The sequence below is a fragment of the Ambystoma mexicanum genome, chromosome 11 (genome assembly GCF_040938575.1).
Source record: "Ambystoma mexicanum isolate Mex_15411 chromosome 11, UKY_AmexF1_1, whole genome shotgun sequence".
Taxonomy (NCBI): Eukaryota; Metazoa; Chordata; class Amphibia; order Caudata; family Ambystomatidae; genus Ambystoma; species Ambystoma mexicanum.
In genome coordinates this window covers 121,292,162-121,316,838 of record NC_090934.1, presented here as the reverse complement: position 1 = coordinate 121,316,838, position 24,677 = coordinate 121,292,162, and positions in this window count along the sequence as shown.

Sequence of the window (24,677 nt, the reverse complement as noted above, 5' to 3'; positions counted from 1 at the left end):
CAGAATGCATGGAGAGTTCAGCATCAGTAGTCTTTACGCTTTGAACAACTGGGATGGACACATTGGTGATCAGAAATGAGGCAGAATCCGCTGAAAGATTCTTTAGCATGTGACTGGAAGCAGCTATGAGGATCTCGGTTTTATCAGCGTTCAAGGCCATGGAGTTCTGAATCATCCAAGAATGAATGACAGAGTAGATAGCAGATATAGCCTTTGAATCGTCAGAATAAGAACCAGAGAGTTCAAAGATGACCTGGGTGTCATCCGCATAATTAGTATACAAGACACCCAGGTCATCAAGCAACAGGGGGAGGGGAAGGATATAAATGTTGAAAAGAGTAAGAGATAGAGAAGATCCCAGAGGGACGCCCTATGTCAGCGAGGTTGGAGTTGACGAGGAGTCGTGAATAACGACACAAGCGTTGCGGGGGCCAAAGAAGGAAACTAACCATTGCGTAGTTAGCTTGGTGCAGCCAACAAGGGTTTGCATTCTAGTTGCCAAAATCTTGTGGTAAATTGAACGCGGCGGAAAAATCTAACAACATCAGGAGAGCCCGGTGGCTGCGATCGATAATAGACGTCAGGTTTGATTGTAAATCGAGCATGGCTGTTTCTGTGCCATAACAGGCACGGTAGCCCGATTGGCGAGGTCCCAATATGGTGTGGTCCTCTATGAATTTTTGTAGCTGAAGGTTAGCATTACGGTCCATAACCTTCAGTAAACAAGGGACGTTGGTTATCGGCCGATAGTGCTTAGGCAGGAGCGGATCAAGATTCGCTTTCTTTAGCAAGGGCGTGATCCAGGCTTCCTTCAGGTTGGTAGGTACCCGACCATCAATAAAGGACTGATTAATCAGTTTGGTCACCCATGGACCAATGGTCTCCAGACACTGCACCAACAACCTTGAGGGTCAAGCATCACCCTTACATGAGAATGATCTTCGTCACCTCAGATCCAGTATAAGGGGTGAAAGAGAAAGAGGGCTTTTGGGTAGATGTATTGTCAAATGGGCCCAGCAGGGATGAAGGGGAGGCAGTGACGATGGGCTAGAGCAAAGCTGCTTGGAAGCCCCGCATGATGACTGCGGGGATTTTAGCTGTTCGGCCATGTCGATACGTATAGAGACTGATGCTAGTGGTGAAGGGACCAATGTGACATTGTTCTGTGGTGCTTGGAAAGCGTTGTGAATGGATTGACACCAAGTAATGTTTTGCGGTATCTGGGCAGTAATCCGCGTGTTAGAATTGAAATCCCGAAGGATCGAGAAAATCTCCTTGGAGCTAGATTTTGCTTGAACAATGTGATAATTATAATAGGCAGATTTTGCCTGAATAACAGCAATTTTAAACTTTTTTATTGCACATTTGTATTCGGCTAACAGAGCTAGAGATGATTGTTTCAGCCAGGCACGCTCTGCAGCGATAATCAGCCATATAGCCATAATCCAGAGACCAACCTGAAGCGTTCCTCATCGTCCTTAAATATCTCCAATTCCTATGACAGTACATAAACATTAGTCAGTAAACTATCGACCCAACAAGTGTGCTGGACAATCCCCCCCAGTCGGCCCCCATTGGTGGTGGATCCTCTGGTGGTCAGTAATTTACATTACTATTAACCTTCCGTCCATACCACCTGGCCACCCCGATTCCCAGGCGATTGGAGGGGGGCAGATCGTGCAACCTTTTATTGCCAAGCGGAAGGTCTGGCATACCGCAAAGGAACAAACAGCATATGATTAAATCTACCTACCAGACTAAACAACAATGAGGTAGGCATCTAGCACCCTATGGCTCCTTTCGGCGGGCGCTCACCTTATAGGTCCACAGGGATAATTAAACCCAACTTGCAAACTGCAGATCAGGCGTGCCCGTCCAAATGGAAAAGCTCGGAGCACCGGAATGCACACAGCAAAACGTATTGTCCCCGAGTTGCACCCGAGAACCTTACCAATATCTCTCTGTTCCCCCTTTGACCGTGACCGGCCTGTTAATGTTCCTATACCTTGCCACAATGACCTTGTTGTGTTTAGCACGTAAAATAAACCATTCTCACTGTAGAGTAAAAACTGCAACCTTCAGTACCCACACCAGTACTCCTATTCCTTGACGTTAACCTTTTGTATAGGCACATTATAAATACCCAATAAACCACCAACACATGTATCACAAAGTTAAAAGAGGTGACCTCTGCCTTGTGTACAGGCCCCTTATAAACTGAATAAAACGCCAGCCATATGTACCCCAATTGGAGTAGGTGCATCGTGGAATTTGACATTGGTGTGTGCCAAAGCAGGGATCCTGGTGTCACAGTACCCCTCCGATAGAGCATAACACAGTCTAAGACACCCGGTGGTCCGAATATGCGATGGCGTCTAATTATACGAGACGGCCAGTCTGCCGGGAGCTGAAACACTAAATGGCCACTGAAAGCATAAATAATAATTGTCAACCAGCGGCTGGTGTAGAGGGACGCTTTTAGCAAGGGCAAGTCAAGCAATGTTTTCGGAAGGCAGGGGTAGAGAACTGCGATGCTGCCGCAAGGTGGGGGATGGGGCAGCAGGCAGAGGCTGGGCTGTGCAGTCCCCCCACCCTTATATGTGCCCCCCCCTCCGAGACCAGCCAGATGTGGTAAAGTGGGAGTGTCCCGAGGGGGGTGGAAAGAAGGGCGGCCCGCTATGCAGGCTGTCCCACTAGCGCCCACTGCGGGTTCTGTACATTCCCTGAGCTTGTGCTTTGAGTTACTATATGAGCGTAGAAGACACAAGGAACGTTAATGTCGCTGCCATGGACAAGCCTCAGATGTGTGGAGCAATTGGAAAGGTGTATGTGTTATATTGCAAATAGAGCATGGGGATTAGAAGCTATAAGTAAACGGCTATCAAAAACGCAACCTGTCCCATTTCCGGTATGAAATGACGAGCCGCTACTGGATTTTATGATTCCTTAACTTTGCATTCTGGTTCTTGCAATTTTTGCATTCACAAGAGGGGACTCCCAAAATAATCTCAAATGGAGGAGGCGCTAATGTGCGCTGTGGGGCTACACTGCTGTATACTTTAGCAATATATCGCACTCTATGTCACTATTGACTACACCAGGACTTTAAGTGCTGCAAATAAAACACAGTGCACTTACATGATTTGCCCAGGATCACACGTTTTGGTTGTACCAAGCAAACAGTGTAACAGTGTTGCAAAATTCGCTTAGTTATGTAGGCGAGACCACCCCTGTGCATTTTTACATGCTTTCTTTATGCCACCCGCTTTAAGTTTTAGGTTACGCCCATCCGGCAGGCCACGCCCCCAAATGAGCCGCTTCCTCCCTCCCCTTCAATGTCTTACCCGACTTAAAGCACTGACTGGAGGCATCACCGTGCCTGGACCCCACCAGAAACGAGTACCACTTGCTTTAAAGAACGCTTAAATGCATTTGTACCAAAGTTTCAAATGTCTGTTTAGTGAAGAGGTTTCTCATTGGGCAATTTATTTAACAAGCCGTATTGACGGCCCATTTGGTCTGTTGCTGCGTGAAACCGTCAGGCCAGAACTCGTATAAATATAGATAAGGAGCGACTGTGAGTATTGCCAGCTGCTAGTTGCTTATTCTTGCTTAAATCTTCACTGACTTATGCAGGTCTCCACTCTTGCATAGAGAAAGGGAGCAATGTACACAAGCTAACACATACGCTCACAATCTACGAATCAGGTGTGACGCATGTATTTGAATTGGTCATGTGTACAAATGCAAATAATCAAACAGTGTAAAAAAGTACACAAAGGCACGCAAGCTGTACCCGGCAGATACCAATCAATCAATCTCTCTCTCCCCTCCTCTTACCATCCCTCTCCCCCTCTCTCTCTCGCTTCCTTTCCACTCTCTCTCTGTCGCTCTCTCTCCCACCTCTTACCAACCCTCTCCCCCTCTCTCTCTCGATCCGTTTCCCCTCGTGCTCTGTCTCTCGCCCTCCCCCCCTCTCTCACTCTCTCTCTATCTCTCTCTTTCCCTCTATCACACTCCTCCCTCCCTCTTCCTCTCTCGTTCTCTCTCTCTTTCCCTCTCTCGAGCTCCCTCTCTCTCCCTCCCTTGCCCCCTCACTCCCTCTTGTCTCTTCCTCTCTCTTTCTCTCTCTCTCTCTCACACCCCCCTTGTCCTCTCTCTCTCCCTTCCCCCTCTGCCTCTCCCTCTCTCTACCTCTCCCTACCTCTCGCCCCCCCTCTTCCTCTCTCACTCTCTCTCTATCCCCTCTGTCTTCCCCCTCCCTCTCTCTCCCTTTCCCTCTCTCCCCCTCTCTCTATCGCTCCTCTCTCTCTCCCTCTCTCTCCCTCTCTCTCTCTCTCTCTCTCCCTTCCCCCTCTGCCTCTCCCTCTCTCTACCTCTCCCTACCTCTCTCTCTCTCTCTTTCGGTACATTCGGGGTCTCTGGGGGCAATAGTCCTGTTGTCAAGGCTACATTTGCTAAAGCCAACCCAATAGTTGCTGACAGCAGCACTACCAGAGAACAAACAGAGATATCTTAAAGCGGGGGGTTGGAGGGCAAGGGCGGGCTGGATGTTCATGGTTAAAAGGAGAGCGAGAGCAGCAGCGAATGAGTCTCCCCCCCTCCCCACCACCCGAGGTGGGGACAGGCCTGCTATTTGTAGGCATACATTGTCATTGTGCATCCTACAGGAATGTCTCTATTAAACTGAAGGCACATTGTCCATATGGAGAGGTCAGGTGGGTGCATATAAATGCTCTGCAGGGGGAGGTTTGGGGGTCTCACAGACCTTGTAAAGGGCTAGATGACCAGGCTGCAGCAAGGCCTACAACTGCTTAGGTTATTTTCTATATTGTGTTCATCATTAGTGTTTGTGTCTACTACAACAATTCAACAGCACCACCAACCAGTGTCCAGTGCACAATATGAAACAGTGCCATGTTGTTCACAGAAGAAAAAGGTAATTGGTTTGAATCGAAGCATGACCTTTTCCAAAAGAAAGGACTTTTTGAGAGACAAAATGGTGTGTATTCTTGTAAAAGAAGCTATTACAAAAATAAGTGCTGTTTTCTTTAAATGTACACTAGTAATAAAATGTACAATATTAATTTCTAATGAAAGCATCTGGTATACATTGTAGTCATAATAAGAACAGTTCACCTGTCTAAGTGAGCAAAGCACCTTATCAACACTTAGAATAACCACTTAAATTATTTTCTAATAGATGGATAGTCTGGTACACTCCAATTTAACGTTTTCACAATACTCCACAGAGAAAGGGGTCAAATAGCAGCAATGACGGTTCCTGGCTCTTTCGTCTGAACTCATAGAGCATTTTGGGAACATGAGAATACTCACCGGTCTTTATGTATAACATGCATAGCAGTGATCAAAGCGTGGTATGCTTCGAGCACTCGCTACATAGCACATTGGGCTTGTAGCTCATTTAATTTTTCACAACACTCACTCTAACATTAAAGTGTTAGTAGCAATGAACTACACATACTCCTTCGGACAGCCTCAGATTCAGATGTGAGGTTTGTTAGGAAGAATTCTCAGAAATGTGCCAATTCCCTCCACCTTAGAGACCCCGAGCAACTTTGCTGGATTTTGAGCACTTGATTTCTTTAACCTGGAGAGAGTGTGACCCTTATTCCCACTCTCTCATGTATTTTAATATGAACTTTACATCTGTGTTTCTTTTGGTTATGGAGTCCGACAAACTCTATAGCATCATCTTTTACATTGTGCCACACAGCACCTGCAGTGCAGTGGCACAGGGAAGTCTTTCAGATTTCCCCATGGTTTAAATACCTTTCTCTGGGATAAACTACTGTTTCCCAGAACATTAAAGTGACATTGACTTTACTAACCATTGTAACTTTCTAGACCCAGCACACACTATCTTACAATAGAGTGCTGGAGGGGTTACTTAGTATCCCCTGTGTCTAGACTCTCATGTAACATGTGTTATTTTACCCTTTGCTCACTGAATAGCTGGTGGCAATGGTTTAATTCGAACTATCATGGTTTGCATTTACCGCGGGCTACGTTTGCGGCTCCGGTAAAGCAACCGCAGCAGCCATCTTTTTCAAAATGGCACAGGAGCCAACTTGGACAAAATGGTCCTGGGTCTTCTTTTTTCACCATGTCTTTGTGGAAAGGTCATTTAGAGATTTTCTCTGCACGCCAATTCAGGTTTGGTCTCTTTGTTCATTTCGCCTTTGGCGGGATTCAGGAGTGAAGTCCGCCTCTGGCTCCAGAGTGTCTGGGGTAGGCAGGAAGTGAGGGAGGTACCCGAAACTCCCTGTGCTTAGTCTCCTAGGAGACCCAAATGCACTCTGTGGTGATTGGCTGGCTGACTGTCCGGCAGGGACAGCCACCCTGCTGGGTGAGTGACAGCTAGGCTGGAATGAATGGGAGAGAACTGAATAAAAGGCAAGTCTTTTGGCTTGGAAGGGGTCGACCACTGGACGAAGGAACCGAAGAAGAGCTTGAAGAGGACACCTGCTACAACTCCTGGACCGTTGGTTTGCCTGGTGAAGCCCTGCTGCAGTGTCGAAATGCCAAATTCGCATCGACTGGGAAACCCCTGCAAGGACAACTTCTCCCCTTGAGTTGGTGGGACCAATCAACTCCAAAGTAAGCCACCTGGACATCCATCTCGGAGCTGGTTGAATTCCCACAGACCATCAGCATAATCACTTATCTGTCGTTGGGTCCCCTGCATGCATTTGTTGACTTTTTGCAAAACCGAGTGCAAATGCAGGTGAAATTGCCTTTGATTTGACAGTTCGTTTTGGAAAAGCTGTAAATGCCACCTGCAAATAACATTTTGCAGATGGCATTTACAAGGGAATCCCATGGAATGTGCCTTTTCCCCTAGCTGCTTAACGGAGGTGGATGCCATAGGAACCCATTTGTTGTACACCTGCATGAACTCATGGCGTTCAATGAAAAGATATGGCAAGTGGAGTGGGATGGACAGGGTGGAAATTGATTTCTCGTCCTGTCTCCCATTTTGCCTGGATACCTTTTCACCAGAGCAGTAATGCAAGGTGTATACTTCAAACGCTGTGGTGCATCACTCTGTCCTCTGCTGTGTCTTGTCTGACTCCCTGTAAGTGGCTCACTTTGCATCTTTTGCTCTTACAAAATACTGTACATGAAGCACGAGCAGGAGGCCACCATCTTCCCTAGCCGGGTTCTGCAGGCAAGGGAGCTTCCCTTCATCCCACCCACACACTCCTTTTCAAACAATAAGGCACCCTCCACCCCACTTACCTTCTGCGTCCATGTCTGTTGGCTGCGCCGGGACCAGTAGTGTTGCCGGCGCAGCTCCGAGCTCAGCCTGGCTGCTGTATAATCCTTTCTCCCTGATCCTTGGCAGCCATATATTTTTTTTTAAATAATACAAACCATTAGTATCCCGGTACAACATGCCGAGATACTATTTTTTTGAAATTATTTTTTTCTTTGTATTTAGCCAAGTTATTAGCTTTTTACAAAAATAAAAACATACACAATTAAAACAAAAGATAATTAAATACCAATTACATTACAACTCACATTATTCCATAATCTGAAGATAAAAAAGGAAGGAAAAGGAAATCTGAGAAGTCTTCTGAGGAAGTCAATAAATGTGCAAATTATGCACATTTTGAGGTTTGCATGCCTTTCAGTGCACAGTGCCTTTGAAGTCCAAGGTCCTGTATGCTTAATGGTCCTACCTTTTTTTGTATTTTTTGTGTGCTGCGTAAGTGTTAAAATTGAATTTGGCACTAAAATTGCCAAATAAAGGGATATGGCGGAGAAGAGGGGCTTAAATGACACCATCTTGAACTGCCCGCACCAGAGACTATTTTAATGTATCTTCCTTTCTAAAGTGAAGTGACCTGCGAATATATATAATTTTGTAACTTTGGTCACCGTAGTGTCTGTGCTTGCGCGCGTTTGTGTGGTGTGGCAGGGTTGTAATGTTGCCTATTGTAGTCAGTGCAGGATTGGGCTATGTAATCAAAGTGTTCTTACTGGTGCAAAACCAGGCATTTTGGGGGAAAAGCCATCATAGGTGTGTTATTACAGGAGAAATAATGTAATGTGGGGACAAAGACATCACAGGTGTGTTCTTACATGGATACATGCTGTTAGTTTGGGACACAGCCATCACAGGTATGTGCTTCCAGGGGCAAATACTGGCACTTTGCAGCAAAGCCATTTTAGGTGTGTTTCCGACAGGACGAAATACTGGCATGCTGGGGCAAAGCCATCACTTGTGTATTCTCACAGGTGCAAATACTGGACTGCCGGGGCAAGATTATCACAGCAGCAGTCTTAAAGGGGCAATACTGACATGCTGGGGCAAATCCAACACGTGTATTCTCACACGTGCAAATATTGACATGTTGGGGCAAGATCATGACAGCTGTGTTCCCAAAGGGGCAATACTGACATGCTGGGGCAAATCCAACACGTGTATTCTCACACGTGCAAATATTGACATGTTGGGGCAAGATCATGACAGCTGTGTTCCCAAAGGGACAAACCCCGGCATGTTGGGGCAAAGCTAGCGCTTTTGATTTTATTTGTAAAATGTTCTGTGCCTCTTTGTTTTTCTGCAGGTGTACTGAATGTTTATTCCTGTGCAGAGTTACCTTTTCGTGTTTGCCCTCATGTGTGTCTTCTAACTTGCTCTTTGGTGGAACTCGTGTCCTATGAAGCGTCCAAATTTCTAAATAGCGGGTTACCCATAACTCAGTCTTACTCTGCAATTGCTCCTAAATCGACAACTACATGGTGACATTTCTTTACTATCAATAACTTCTTTTTCGTAAACCAAATCTAAATCAGAGAGACAAGGGCCAACATGGATCAAAAATATGAATTCCTGGAAATATTGGGTGCCTTATAGTGGCATAAACGCTTTGAAAACGCTGTACTCTCCCGTTTTTCAATTGCACTTTCCATTTTTCCAACTATTCTTTGTACAAACAAACGATACTTCAAAAACGTTATCGCTGCATCAATTCAAATACACACGGCCAGTTCTGCACCGGTGTTAGAACATTTACATTATAAGGATAGCAACTGCGGTGTTATTTTGGGGTAGTACCCCTCATGACGAGCATACTGATTACAAGGGAGTCTGTATGCATGCGTGCATGCAGCACATAGAGCATTTGGGGTGCGGGTGTCACGCAGGTTTGTCGGCCAGAGAATAACAGAGCCTTGTCAGTATCAGACTGCACTGGTGCGAATTATCAGCATATTCTAAACGACATTCGATTCATAAGCCATGAGAAAGCCTGAGCAAGGGCGAAACTGATGGCCATGCACTCGGCACAATCTATATGTACCTGTCATTTGACAGCATGTGATTATTATTTACCCACCAGTTTACCAACACACCAATTGAATATGTTAATGTTAATGTTAAAGGAAATTTGTACCGCGCTATATATATGGTCCCCTGGCGCTCTGGCGGCTCTGAAAGAGGAGGGGAGGTTGAGTTAGTGGGAGGAAGCTGGAAAAGTGCAAGAGAGCAGAGATGCGCTGTTGGCGGCCTCAGCCCGGTGGGTCCGTTGGCTGGGCCTGCGGTGTTTGCGGCCAGTAGTCGTCATGTAGTGTTGTGTGAGTCTATGTATGTTTTGTTTTGTTGTTGCGGTGTAGTGACGTTTGTGCGGTTTGTTGTGCTGTAGGCTTGTGGTTGTGTTTGGTTTAGAGTTTGAGAGGTGTATGCAGAGGGGGGAAATTGTTAGTGGATTGGTTAGTTGGCGTTTCTGTCTCGAAGTGAAGCGCTGGCTTCTGTAATCTCCCCAGATGGGGTGTGGGAGCATTTCGGTGCCTCTGTCCTGATCTGGGCTTGTCCGGTGCTCACAGTCCCTTTCAAACCTGGCCCCCACTTCCATCAATTTCCTTCATAACCTTACCTGTCTTCCTTCGCCAGTGTATATGGTAATTTGCACAACTTAGTTCGAGTGTGGTGAGTGCTAACATTCAAACAACTCTATATCAGTGTGGTACCTGGTATCTCTTATGGGGCGGGTGAGGTTGTTGGCTGGGGTCGGCTGGGGATGCTGACTCTGTCCTTATGGGTGTCGCTTGTGTTCTATGTGACTTGGCGTTATCTATCTAAGATCTTCTCTGGTCGGTTCTGGGTGTTGTCAGTGTCCTCTTAAGTTTAGCCATCCTTTTTCCTTTCTGTTGTTTTGGTCTTTCAGTTTGAATCTGTGGTGTTGAAGAGCCAGGTTTTTAGTAATTTACTGAATTGTAGGGGATCTTTGGTGTTTTGTATTTCTTTTGGGCTGTTGTTCCAGGTTTTTGCAGCTAAGTGGGAGAAGGTATTGTCTCCAAGTTTTTTCTTAAGGTATGGTTTTTGTTCCAGGTGGATTTCGTTGCTTGACCTGAGGAGTCTCGTTGGCTTGTAGGTAGTTATTTTCTTTTGTAGGAATTCTGCTCCTTGTCCGCTGATTGCCCTGTGTGTTATGCACATTGTTTTGAAGGTGATGCAATGTTTTACTTGGAGCCCGAGTAGTGTTTTCAGGGCAGGAGTGATGTGGTCTCTTCTAGATAGTTTCAGGAGTAGTCTGGCTGCTGTATTTTGGATCCTTTGTAGTTTCTTCAGGAGGTATTCTGGTATTCCGAGGTAGAGGTTGTTTGCATAGAGGATTCTTGACATGACGAGGGCGATGATTGTGAGTGTTTTGTGCGTGAAGGAGAGGAAAGGTAGGATTCTTCTTGCCGTGTGGAGAAGGAAGAAGCATTTCTTGATGATTGCATTTATTTGTGGTTCTAAGGTTAGGGTGTTGTCCATCAGGACTCCCAGATGTTTTACTACCTTAGATGATGTTGGTGCGGTTCCCATTTTTGTTGGCCACGGGAAGGCAGATTGTTTCTCTTGGTTTTTGGATATGATCATGATTTCTGTCTTTCCTGAGTTGATATTCAGGTTGTTGGCCTTTATCCAGTTGAAGACTTCTTTTAGACACTCGATTAGGGTTGAGTGAACGTCTTGGGTGTCTTCGATTTTGTAGATGATTTGAGTGTCATCTGTGTAGTTGTAGCATGTAATGTTATATTTTTTGAAAATTCTGATAACTGGAGTCTGGTAGATGTTGAAGTACAGTGGTGATAGTGAGGATCCTTGTGGCACTGGTACTGGATTGGTTAAGTATGTTGTACTTTTCATTAGGCCATCTTGGTTGACTGATACCGACCCATCTCCCATCTCCCCTACCAACTTTTCTGATGACCGCAAGTACTGGACCACAGGTAGCCTTTTTGTCTCATACCCAATATCCCATATTCATAATATGCTGTAGACGTATCATGTAGCATACAGTTCTGGAAATTAAACATAATGTAGACCAAGACTAGCATAAAATACGAGTACAACACAAGTCGACTGAAATTTTCCATTGAATATTATAAACGGTGCTCGGTAAATATAATCTTTAAGGCTCTTGTCATGCACAAACCTTTGGCAGAAGCACATTGCCTGTGGCCACGGTCTTCTTCCAATCAATGAGGTCAGAGCAATACAAAATGGCATGAACCACAAGGAGTGAGGGCTAAATCTGCCATGTACTCATGACCAAAACACGGACTCCCAAACACCTCACACATTTCAACATAAATACCCCACTCCGGTGCATAGCAATTAGCATTGCAAGCCCCAAGTAAACATCAAGATCTGGAGTGCTAGATATTGACTAACACTGCGTCCAATCATACATTTCTGTCCTAGACATGCCCAGACCTGTCATGTATATATTGCTTTCGACACCCTCTATCGATCTCAGATCTTCATCTCTTTTGCCTGACAATGTTTTTTTGCCGATTGTGGTCTAGAGGTCGCCTGGGAGAAATAGTATGCACAAATTAACTCTCTACGTAGGTCAGGACGCAAGAGAGCGTCGTGCTCTCCCTGATGGCCTGGCGTGGTGGCGGCATGCCTGACCAAAGGCAGGTAAGTTAGAAAGTGGGTTAACAGACTACCACCCCGACTACAGGGGTGGTTTCTGGGTCTTTAAGCTGTCAACGTGCAAGAGTGTGTCGCGATGTCCCTGAGGCCTGGCGTGGTGGCGGCATGCCTGACCAAGGGCAGGTAGGTGAGAAAGTGGGTTAACAGACTACCACCCCGACTACAGGGGTGGTTTCTGGGTCTTTAAGCTGTCAACGTGCAAGAGTGTGTCGCGATGTCCCTGAGGCCTGGCGTGGTGGCGGCATGCCTGACCAAGGGCAGGTAGGTGAGAAAGTGGGTTAACAGGGTAGTACCCCTACTACAGGGGTGTTCTCTGGGTCTTTGAGCTGTAGAGAAGGAATAGAAGGATACAGGCGGCCACATGCAGGTGGCGACGTGGAGAGGCAGAGTGCAAACTTAGGGGTTGGAGGCGTGCTTTTGAGGGTGGCCCTCCAGAACCTCACATGCATGGCAATGCAATGTAGACATAGATCTGTGTACTTTTAAACAGAACTTGTCTGTCATTTTTTACAATCTACTTTTCCTCCTCTTACTAAGCAAAGCTCATCATCAAATTGTACATCGTTATCTTTAATTGCGGAATCAAAAGTAGCTCGTTGTATTCCCCAGGCAAAGGCTGGATTTTTGGATCTCACGCCAGACTCCCTATCTCTTCTTGCTTTCTTCTGCTCCTTCCACGTTGGTCTACTCTGTGCAATGGGATTGTACTGGCTGCTAAGCTTGAAACCGATTTCAAAGCTGCATCTGTGTGTGATCCCACTTTTAACGAAAACTTTACTTACTGCTTCACTTCCATCTCTTCTTTGCCCTGTTTTACTTTTAGCTATGGATCTGAACACCTGGAAAGAATTGTTCAATGTCAGATTTCTATTTATCTTTAAAGTAAACATTCCCTTGTCAATTCCACAGTATCTCATAGCAGGGCAGTGGGACTGCTGTTCTTGCTGTACTTGATGTTCTTCTTCATTCATGCCAACCAACACCTTCTTCTGATTTGGTACTTTTAGATTAATCAGCTGATTGTGACACTATGCACCAACCTTTTTTTTCTTTTTTCTTTGTCTTCGTTGGGATGTCTGGTAGAGTTCTTGCTTGAATCATTCCTCCTCAGTTTCTTGAGCAATGCTGTCATCAACACCCAAAGCCCACCACTCGAGCCGCATTATCTTATTGACTCCCTGGTTCTCTACTCTGTCCTTTTCTTTTTGACTATTTACATTATTAATTTTTTAATTGCGCAGAGGTTTTGCAACTTTGGAGATGAGTCTGCATGTTGGATTTAGCGGTGCGTGCACGCAAACAGGGTGCCGATCGTAGATAGGGGTGATCGTAATGCAGCCTAGTGGGGTGCAGGAACGGTTTACGGGGTGTCACATGCAGATTTACTCGACTGCTGAGTTACGATAAACCAGGGGCGTTGCTAGGGGGGGAGGCTAAGGGGGCTATAGCCCCTGATCTTTTGGTTGTAGCCCCTGATAGAATCTCAGGAGCTACAGCCCAAAGGCTAGCTAGCCCCCAGTCCCAACAGTTCCGACATCAGCGTAGCCCCGGGTCTTTTCCAGACCTAGCAACTCCCCTGCGATAAAGCTTACGCATGTTGTCGGGGTGCCGGTGACAGTTGAGTGGAACCCTGCACAGGGTCCCCGATGTTCACACGTGCATATATGTGCATCTGGGGAGCATGCAAATGTAGCTGTTTTTGTCTGTTTTGACTTTGCGTGGGGGCATGTTGGGGGTGTTGTGGCCGTGACTTGCATATGATAACTGCGCAGATAATAACATGAATACGCAGGGCACACATTTTTCATTCAACACGCAGGTTCGCACAGCGTCTTTCTTGGCGCGAGGCCTTTGAGGGTAGTATGCACACTTTTCCATGAGCCCAGAGTCCTTATTTTTTATACATCTCTTTCTTTCCAAAATCAAGCTCCACTCCTTAGAGGTGCATGCTGTTCCAATTATATAATATCAGTAAAATTCAACAGTGCTTGCAGTTGTTTTCTTCAAAACTCTTACAAAAAAGGTGTGTTATGATAGGTAATTTATAACGAGTTGTTTCTGCTTTTGGATGCTGGAATAGTCTCTGATTCCTCTCGAACCATCTCTGGACAATATCCTATCATTTTTTATGTGATGTTGACTTATACTGTCTGCCGCTGCCATGTCCATGGTCTCCAGGTGCTCACGTTACTCTATAAGAAAGTGGGTTTAGTAGGTTATTGAAGAGGGATAGGATAGAGGGTCTGCTCGCCTGATAGTACATGCAGAACCAGGAGAAACTGGCGTCTGTACGTGTCGGCTTTCTGAGTGTGTGTTGGATTGTGCAAACTGGATGCTTGTGTCCGGAGGGGCAATGTCCAGTGTCTGGGTTGTTTGTTTGTGCAGTTTGTTCTTTTGGTGGATGTGTGGTAGGTTTGGCCTGTCACTTTGTGTGAGGAATGTGTGGGCTATGCTGGAGAGGAGCAGGGGTGGTTAGTGGTTTGTACAGTGTGGGTGTTTCATTGTTGGTTCCAGGATCCGTACTGTCCCTTGATTGTCTTGGGTCTGCAGTGATATTGTGGGAAGTGCCCATTTTTATGCTAGTCTATATGAGTTGAGAAGCCCATATTAGTTCCCTGGAAATAGCAATATCGACAACAAACCCTATTATCAAAATACACTTTGACAGTCTAGTTAAGCTTTATCCCTCAGTGTCCAAGTCACATCCAGTCTGGGATTTCAACATAGTATTGTTAGCGCTATTCCATATGCCGTACCTAAAACTAGTTTAATGGAAAACAGCTTTATTTGGTTGCCATAACTTCAGCTTGAAGAATTGTCAAAATTCAGGCACTGTCTGCATCAGAGCCTTACACTATATTTCATAATGATAAGGTTGTTCTTAGAACACACCCTAAGTTTTTACCCAAGGTTGTATCTTCTTTTTACTTGAATCAAGAGGTAGTTTTACCCATGTTTTTTCCTCACCCGAGACTGATGGTGAGAGAGTGCTTCATTCACTTGATGTTCGGCGGGCACTGAAATTCTACCTAGACCACTCGAAGGCATAGGGGAAATCAAACAGCTTGTTTGTGACCTTTGGAGTTCAGCAGGCTGGCCTTCAGGCTTCAAAGGCCCCCATAGCTTGATGGATTGTCTCAAGGCATACAAACTATAGAAAAGGACAGTACTAAAAGGGTTGCATGCTCACACAGTTCGAGCTAAAGCAACGGCAATGATATTCCAAAGAAACATTGCATGGGAAGTCATTAGTATAGCAGCAACTTGGTCTTCCCCTTCTGCTAAATTTGGTCAGGCAGCTCTGCAGAACCCTTTTGTTTTCCAACCGCCCAGAGAGATGAATGCTTTGTAATCTCCCAAGTATGGAGGAAAGCCGACAGGGTGTAATAGTAAGAACAAGTTACTCACTGTAGTGACTTCTGTACTGCTAGTCCATAGTCCGCTTTCTTCCTTGCGCCGTCACCCTATAAAGAGTTAGTCAGGTTTTACGATTAGCAAATCCAACGACTGACAGATGTTCTGGTGGGCAGGAGTTAGCAGGGCTGGTGTTTCCCACACCCTCACCCAATTCATTTTGTGTTGTGCAAAAAGTGAAGCAGTCCAGGTCCAAAGAAAGGATACCCATAAGTATGCAGGAAAGGGCATTATGGATTAGGGGAACAGAATTCAGTGCAGTGATTAACTTGTTCCTTTTTACACAAACCACCTCATCTCTTTTTCCTATTGATCCTGACAATCCGTTCTTGGAAAGTGGTCTTCACCGTCTTAATGTACATTGTGCCTTGAAATTCTATCTGGACAGGACCAAGGACTTTCGCTCTTCCGAGTGCATTTATTTATTTATTTACCCGTGTACCGCTGGAATTTAAGGTGACTATTGCTCCCTGGATAGTCTTCAGCCAAGGCTGTTGCACTTGTGTTTCAGACGCATGTCCCCATGGAGGACATTGCCAGGGCGGCTACTTGGTCTTCACCCTTTGCATTCTGCAAGCCTTACTGCATGGACGTCAGCTCTTGAGCCACCCCTGATTTGGCCGGGCAGTGCTTCTGAACTTATTTGGCTAGATCAGGTTAGATCCTCCTCGCCACTAGGATATTCTGCTTGATAGTCTGCCAAGAGTATGGAGAATGGGGACTGGGATATAGGAATAAGTACATTTTACTCTCTATTTGTCACAGAAGCTTCCCTGGGTCAGGATGTTGCTCTCCTGAAGTCAGGGCTGGGAGGGAAGAGACACACATGGTCAGGCAGGGTACACCTTTGGTGGTTGAAGACAACATCTTGAGAAAGGTCAGGCACATCAGGCAGTCTGCTCGACAACCCTCAGGACATGCACAAGACTACTGGAGTCTTGTGGGAATGAAGACCTACATGAGGTCCCGCCGACCAGCACATGGTGCAGATTATTCCAGGAAGCCTGCCTAGACACTGAACTACTTTTGGAACTCCAGTGATCGTCCCAGCCGATGCCCGTTTGTGTTCCTGGCTACACACCCCGAGCATGACGCGCCCTCCTGGATCGGAGTCGCCGTCCCGCTACCTGCAAAGAAGAGAAGAATTAAATGTTAGAATACTTACTCTGTCGCTGTGCTCTCGCTCTTAGCCCGCACTCGGCCACATGCAGCCTCTGAAAGGCTGCGTCTCATGCTACGTGCTTCGACGCACCACCTCCGCTAACAATTCACATTAACCTGGGAAGTACTCCATTGGGTACCGCGTTGCTCAAGGTGCCCATGGCTCTCTTGGTGTTCCTTCAACCCTCATCTTCGTTCTGCAAATTACAAAAGGAACGAAGAGACATTGTTAGTTATTCACAGTTATTCACTGTGCCCACTCTGAAGTGCTTTCCGTACTGCAACAGAAAGGAAAGAGACGTTGTCAGACATTACCCTGCTTCCATAGAGACTCAGAATTCAAGCTCCCTCATGTCTGGGGTGAAGTTAAACCACCAGCGTGCTCACAAGGACCCATTGCATAAACCCGTGGCTGGACAAGGAGTTGGGACATCTGCACAACCTCATTTACCAGGTATTTACAGGGATTTTATAGGGCGGTGAGGAAAGGAGCACGCTCGGGGTACCCATATTGGATAGGCTCCTAATCATCTGTCTTGTATCACACAGGGAGAACAAGTAGGAGCTGGACACCTCACCACCACACGACCCCCATCCCTCCCTGGGCACCCTTGTCACTGTTATGTTATTACAGCATGGGAAAACTGGTGCGACGGATGGGCACGAACTGTTCCTGATTCTGAGTCCACGGCGTCCCGTGAAGCCCAGAAGGCCTGGTATGATGTCATACTATTCCTGTACTCCTAGTCCCCCTTCCTTCATATGCCCTCACAAATTTCACACTAAATTAGACATCAATCAGTATGGCTTGGGAAGATTCAAAGGGTCTAATGGGGTGAGGCCGAGGGCTGTTCCTGAAGGGGTTGTATGCTAGTGTATGCAAAGTACATGGCTGCTGATTCAAGTTTAGATATTTGCTTTCTTTCTTCTAAGAATGGTTAGTCCCATGAGTATGGAGGAAGTGTCTATGGACTAGGAATACAGTAGTCACTACAGTGATAACTTTCCTTCCTTTATCAATCAGCACCTTTTGTTTGCAGCACCAGAATACTGAAAGAATCAGGGGACCAAGACTAAGTAGATTTGGGTAGACAGGGAGACACTTATTGAGGTAAGCTGGCCTCTTCACGCTTACGGCAGGGCAGATAGCACAGCGAGTAGAGCGCTCGCTTTGACATCCGTGCAGAGCCTTCCATGGCAGGTTTGAAACCCGGCAGGGCCAAACTCAGCCTTTTATCCTTCCGAGGTCAATAGATGAGCACCACACACCGTGGCTAGTAATAAGCAGGTGCCTGAAGGTTTCTATTGCTATATAAATGCAAAAAAAATAAAATAAATATGGCAACGCCAGAAAACCGCCAAGTTACATCTGCCTGAGGTAGAAAGGAGAAGGGGAACAGCAGTACTGGGAGACAAGGGAGGAGTGGAAGACACATCAGTCATCACACCTGCCGTGCCTCCTGCCCACTATTCAACTTCCTGTGCTCCTACCATATCATATATGCAGGCTGCCGCATGTGGTGTGCTGCAGCATGTGTTAGACGTAGCATTGGATGGCATGTAGAGTGTGCGGGCCCCCTGAGTGGTAAATGACTTTCTTGCATCAATTCAGTTTCACTTTAAATTCTGCACCCAAACAGGCATGGAACTCTCTCTCAAAATGTCTCTGCCACTTCTTGCCCACCAATTGCTGTGTCATATTGTAGTAGTCTATGAAGATTGGGATAAAGCAAGGACTCGGCGCCCCTTCATGGCAGAATCCCCTCCAAGCATTACTCTGTTTAAAGATTACTAAAGGAGTATTCTCCAGACGTGTGTAGCGATGCCGACCGCAAGATCCTTTCCACCACCTCTCCACCCTGGTCTACCATCAGACTGCATGCTTCAGTGGAACAGAGCACAAAGCTGTGGGGAAAGTGGAAGCCTGTCTGCCTCATTAGCCACCTCTGCACTCCTCCATACCGCTCCACACCCTTACTGCCCCACCAGTTTCTTTAGTGCTATAAGTACTCTGCCTCTTCTATAAAAACGGAATATTGATTGTATATCTCTCTCCTCCTTTCTCCTGTCGCCCACCTTTTATAGGACTTTCTGTTACCATACCCAATTAAAATAGTATGTTTACATATAGGCTTGGATCTTCGAGATAGATAATCTACAAAGTGATGCAGTCTAATTCAACACTCGAGCCCTTCTCTCTCCTAAAACTACAGTAGATTAACATCTGTGACCCCTTATCTGTGTTCAGTGGAGCCAGGAATGGTACTTGTATGCTATAAGTATGTATTGATAGCAGTGGTCGAAGTGAGCGGCAGCGGTCGGGAGCGGTGCTCCTCTACTTTTTTAAATGACCTTTTACAGCTCCTATACTTTCATTTTTTTTTTTAAACCATTCCGGAATGGTTTCGTTTTAAAATAAAAGTGTAGGAAGAAGTTGAAACTTGCCCTTTCAGTGCACTGCACTGAACATTCCCTTAAACAGCAGGCGCACGTGTTTGGAGGTGTGTATTGTGTGTGGGAGGGAACGTGATGATGGGGTTTGTGGGGAGTGGGTGCAGGCCAGCAGGGAACATAGTTCCACTACTTCTTTTCGTTCACTTCGACCACTCATTGATAGGATTTATAAAGCACAAATCTCGCTGAGGAGCAAAAGAGTGCTGTACATGAGGGCCACATTCCACTCACAGGGTAACAGGTTGGCTGTAGAGGTTGGATAGGTTGGTTGGTGGGATTGCAAGGAGAGGCAGGGATGAGGGGAGCTCGAGAGTGGGAGACATAGGGTTTAGTGGAGCATTCAGTGATTGGGGAGATGTTATTTGAAAAGGAGGGTCTTCAGATCTTTCCTGAAGGATACAATGGGGCGGGCAATCATATTGCATGGGTAACCTGCCCCAGCAACAGGATGCATAGCAGGAAAAAGCGGCTTTCCTTTTTTCCCAGGCTTGCACTTGTTTGTTTCTAGGTTGGCACGGTTGTATCTTCTAATAGTGTGTTGCCCTCTGAAGGTGATGAGTTTCCCAGCCAGAAGGAGTGGTATTTTGGTTGTGACTGATTTGCATTGTTGCAGGCAGCTGTTTTGAACATGATATGTGCTTGAAGAGGCAGTGAGTGTAGCTCCCTGCATTTGGCGGGGATAGCTTTGACATTTCTTAGTGCTGTGATGAGGCATGTTGTGGCATGCTGGATGTCTTTCAGAGGGGTCAATGTGGCATATTGGGTTCATAACAGTAAGGCATTGCTTCAGTCAATGCAAATGTGGAGAAGCAGGATTGAGATTACTGTTGTGAAACTCAGCAATGGGATGGAGGGCCTGACTTTGCAGAGGAGCACCCCTATACCATGCTCTTTGAGTCTACTTGACAATGTGTGTTTGAATAAGAGTTCACAGTGAATGGGAAAGCTAACAGGGATGTTGCACTGGGTGAGAGTTGTGGATGCATTCCGTTAAGGTTAGATTTCCATCAACCAATTCAGAATGTGGGAATCATTGATGGGGGTTTCCTAGGAGAATGAATTTGGTCTTTGTCATGTTGAAGGTCCATGGCTTAGGTCGGGAACAGGCAGTGTTTGTGTCGATAGATATCTTGGATGCAATGATATTTGCGTACATCTTTATTGGTGTATCTTGGAGCAGGTGTTGGCAAGAAGATCTCCAGGAGGTGCCATGGTTGAAGGGGACGGTGGCAGAATGGAGCCTTGTGGAACTCTGCAGGTTAGTGGGCAGTTGCTGGGGTCTGTTGGGTCCCATCTGCATGAGCTAGTGTCTTTTGGAATGGCACGAGGTGAACCACTGCATAACTGTTTGTCAAGGCTGATGTGGGTGGCAAAGATATTGAGGAAGACTTTATGCCCAGCAGAATCGAAGAAAGAAGAGTAGGCAGGATATGGAGTGGGGGGCATTGTCGATAACGTGGATGGTGGCCTACTCTGCCGGCATTGTGGTTAGACTCCTAATTGGTAGTCCTGTGGAAGGTTATGTTGTATGAAAATTTTTTGGAGCTGGATGAATCACATTGCTGAGAAAAGTAGATGTGTGGTGGTGCAATAGAGGGACATATGCTTGGATACTCAGGGAAAGCAGTGGGGACTAGCTGAAAGCCAGTTTGTGGAGGGGGGCAGAGATGGGAGTAGGGTAGCCTACAAGGAAGTTGGCTCCAGACTGAATTATGTGTCTTGAAACGTATAACAAATCTCACTAGGAACCTTGCCACACCTTTCCTATCATCAGACTATCTCGATCATGTATGTCCACCCAATAAATTCACCAGCTGTACACAGAATCATGAGCATAGCATTGAAGTGGCGTATTGGCATCGTATTAAGGTTGCATGCACGTTTGCAAACCAGTGGCCACTATCGGCAGAAGGGACATTTTACCACTTCTGTTGGCCATGTGAATGCCAGTGGCAGGGACGCCATCATGACTGCCACATATGTGTTGGCATATGAGGGCACGAACAATACCAGATTTATAGAAGCTCACAGGCCGCCAAAAAGCAGACCTCTTCCTACGTCCAGTCCCCTTTACTCCATCCTTATGGGTGGCCTTCCCATGTGAACATTACCAGAGATTAAATATGATTTTAGACCTAAACCCAGCATGCACGCTCTGGGCAGAGACTTCGTGCATGCTTAATGTGCCACCCCTCAATGCCTACCAGTCCCTTTTTCTATGCTGACAGTATTGGACACCTGCATAGCAACAGCTTTATTTATTTTTGTTGTTTCATCACTTGCTCTATTTTAATTCAGTTTTTCTTTATTTTTCTTATTGATACAGCTGAATTAATCAACTTTTCAATACAAATGCATACACTTAAAACATCATAAACTTCATGTTACATTAGTAATCTTTGTACAATATATATCAATACAATGCTAAAATAAAATTATTAATTGACATAACAGATGGAAAAACGTACAAGATCTGCAGTGTTTGATATTAATCATCTCAAGTAACAGTCTTTATTCCACTCTGACTATGATATCTGAGTCATGAATGCGACCCCAAGTTTCATGATCAAAATAAAGTGCAATACATGTATGTTCTGGCCTGTTTCATGTTAATCGCATCAAGCAACAGTCGTTAATCCATTCTGACTGTTATGTCTGGATGATACTCTTAGTTGCATGACTATAACAAGAAATGAGAATCTATCACAGCAACTCGCATAAACAATGAATACATACATGACTCATCGTAGATAAAGTATGACTCTTCAAGACATATGGGCCTCATCACGAGTCTGCTGGTAACCCTTAGATGCGGCGGTAGCGCTATTACCGCCGCATTTAAGGGTCCGCCAGATCATGGCTTTGGCGGATTTCCCCCCAGCTCTGAGCTGGGGGGAAATCCGCGGCAAATTTGCCGATTTTTGGCGCAATTACTGCCAGTGGGAAATCTGCCGGCGGTAATAGCGCAAATTTTCCCCATTGGGCCCAATGGGGAATGAGGAATTCCCGAATGGGCCCAACGGGGAATGGGCAATAACCCTTCCGCCAAACCCGTGATCCAGCGCTAATAGGGCCGGGGGGGTTGGCGGTAGGGCTATTAGCGCCAGTGCTAATAGCGCCGGCGTTACCGCCCAACTCGTGATGAGGCCATATGTCTGTTTTTGCTCTATACAGTAGGTTTCCTATGCAGTTACTTTTCCCTAATAAGCTTATTAGTGATCACGTCAGTTAATAGATAGTAATACATTTCAGTCAGTATATCTAGTTCCTATATACAGAGCTTGATTACAAGGTTGTAAAGAAAAAAACATCAGACATATAGCTTAAATGCTAACTCTTCAGCCTTAAGTTAAACAGTAATGATATGATACAAATTAGTTTTGTGAGAGAATCTATATTAGATCCATCACGAATGATAAGATTCCAATTCTGTTCTATTACTCAGTGCTAATGAGCTTAGGAAGTTCACAGTCGCAATCCTAATGCTGGTACATGTGGGAGATAAAATGAGTTGCTACCTGAGGTAAAATGATTGGAGAAGAACTGTTGTCTTTCTGACGAAAGTGCGGAGCACTTTGCTATTATGTGAGGCAGGGTTTCCTTACAGGCGGGTTCACAACAAAAGCGACAGTTATTCATTCCTTCGCTTAACATTTTACGCTTGGCCAATAGATCCGCGGTTGGCCATACGTTAAATCTTATTTGCAAAAGCGCTGATCTATATGTTGGTGAGGGGTGCTAACATAAGTATGGTTCCATCACTCGGAACCTCTTTTCACCCAATGGATTTTCTATCAAGTCTTTGTGCTCGAGGCAAAGCCTCCTTGCCTCCATCCAGTATGCTAAGTATATTTTCATTTTAGCTCTATCTGGATCTGTGATAAGTACATCGATGGTAACATCGGCATTGGCTAAGCTATGATAAATGCCCATTTTCCTTTTACAAAGGTATGATCAGTGGAAAATATGTAGTTAGACAATATTTTCAACAACATGCCTGAATGAGCTGATATAAGGCATTTTCTGAATAGAGCACAGAGGCGCCATCGGTACAGTCCTTTCAGGGAAATCAGTCCTAATTCATACCTAAGCCAAGCAACTGGTGAGCACTGAGGTAGTTGCAGAACTTGTCTCCAGTATTTCCCTTCGACCTTACGAAAGAATGCTTCAGGCAAGATTTCTCTCGTGTCCATGCCATATCATAATACAGGCGTGACTTTCTGGTTGTAACAAGTCATGGCAGGTCTTAGAGAGAATTTGATGTATCTGGCAAGAATGATCTTTGTTTGTGATATAGCTGTGGTTAGTCTTTGCTCCAAATTCAAAAGATGGGCTTCATTGTGAGGTTCACTATCGATGATCATCCCTAAGTATGTATATTGAGAGACCGCCTCCAACCTTACATTTTTTATGTTCCATGGAAATGTACTACGGGAGGTTTGCCTGTGAGAATAAGTTGAAATGTGTTTTTTTTTTGTAGGTTTATTGTTAAATGTGTTTCTATATACTGTGATAAAGAATCAAGAAGTTTCTGAAGGCCCATTGGTGTTTTAGAGAGAAGATCCAAGTCATCGGCATACAATAAGGCAGACACTGGTTTGCCATTCAGTTTGGGAGAGTCGGCAGCAATGTTTTCAAATGCATTCTTCATATCATGAATACAAAAATTAAAGAGGGCTGAAGCAAGGATACAGCCCTGCTTCAACCCTCTAAATGAGTGAATAAGGGCAGATAGAAAACCCTCTGTTGTCACCCTGATATGAATGGAAGTGTTTGAATGAAAAGCATAAATGATATCGCTCGGGGTGGCGAGCAACCTAGGTTGAGAAGTTTGTTTATGAGAAGTACTCAAGGTACAGAATCAAATGCAGAGTCAAAGTCTAAGAATGCAAAGTAAATTGGTTGTTTAGTGTTAGGGAAGATTTCCATTTCATGTGTAATTTTCCCTCCAGTTTTGTACCCCCAACTTTTTTGCTGATGTTAAACACCAGAATCTGACTTTGCCAGAGGAGCACAGCCTTCTGCTGCACTCCCCTGGGCTTATTGCTCACTTTATCATGGGGAACCTGGCATGCCCTTACAGACATTCAGTACTGGGAGACTTTGTTTCCCTTAGTCCTTGTTAATGTTGCAACTTTTATGCAACATGTTGCAAGTGCACAATGTCCCTTCCAGTATAATGCACTTGGGTCTTCCTGTCATTTCGTAAGGCCCTAGATACTCTCGAAGGATGTTTTAGGAGAAATGCAGGTATGCCTTTGACGGGGCTGGTGGCAGCTTATCTTTTCATATATTTTTAACCCTTTCCTGCCAGGTAAACCACGGTTGCTGCGTTTGGCACAAATAGGTAACCTGGCTCCAAAATGGCCATGTCACGAGGTTCTTTGTCTTGTCCTTTGGCCATCTTACCCCTTCAACTTCCCCAGGTCAGTCCCAGGCATTCACAGCACACCACACTCTCTGGCACTCAGAATGTGTATTGGAACCAGACAGTCCAGCCCACATCCTGGAAGCACACACACAGTGCATGCAGAAGCCTGTAAAAGCTTGCAGTTTCGCGGGAGAATGCATGCCCAAATAGGGACTGACCAGTGTCGGTCAGTCTTTATTTGGGCATGCATTCTCAGCGAAACACCAAGCTTTCGCCGGCTTCTTCATGCCTTATGTGTGTGCTTCCAGGATGTGG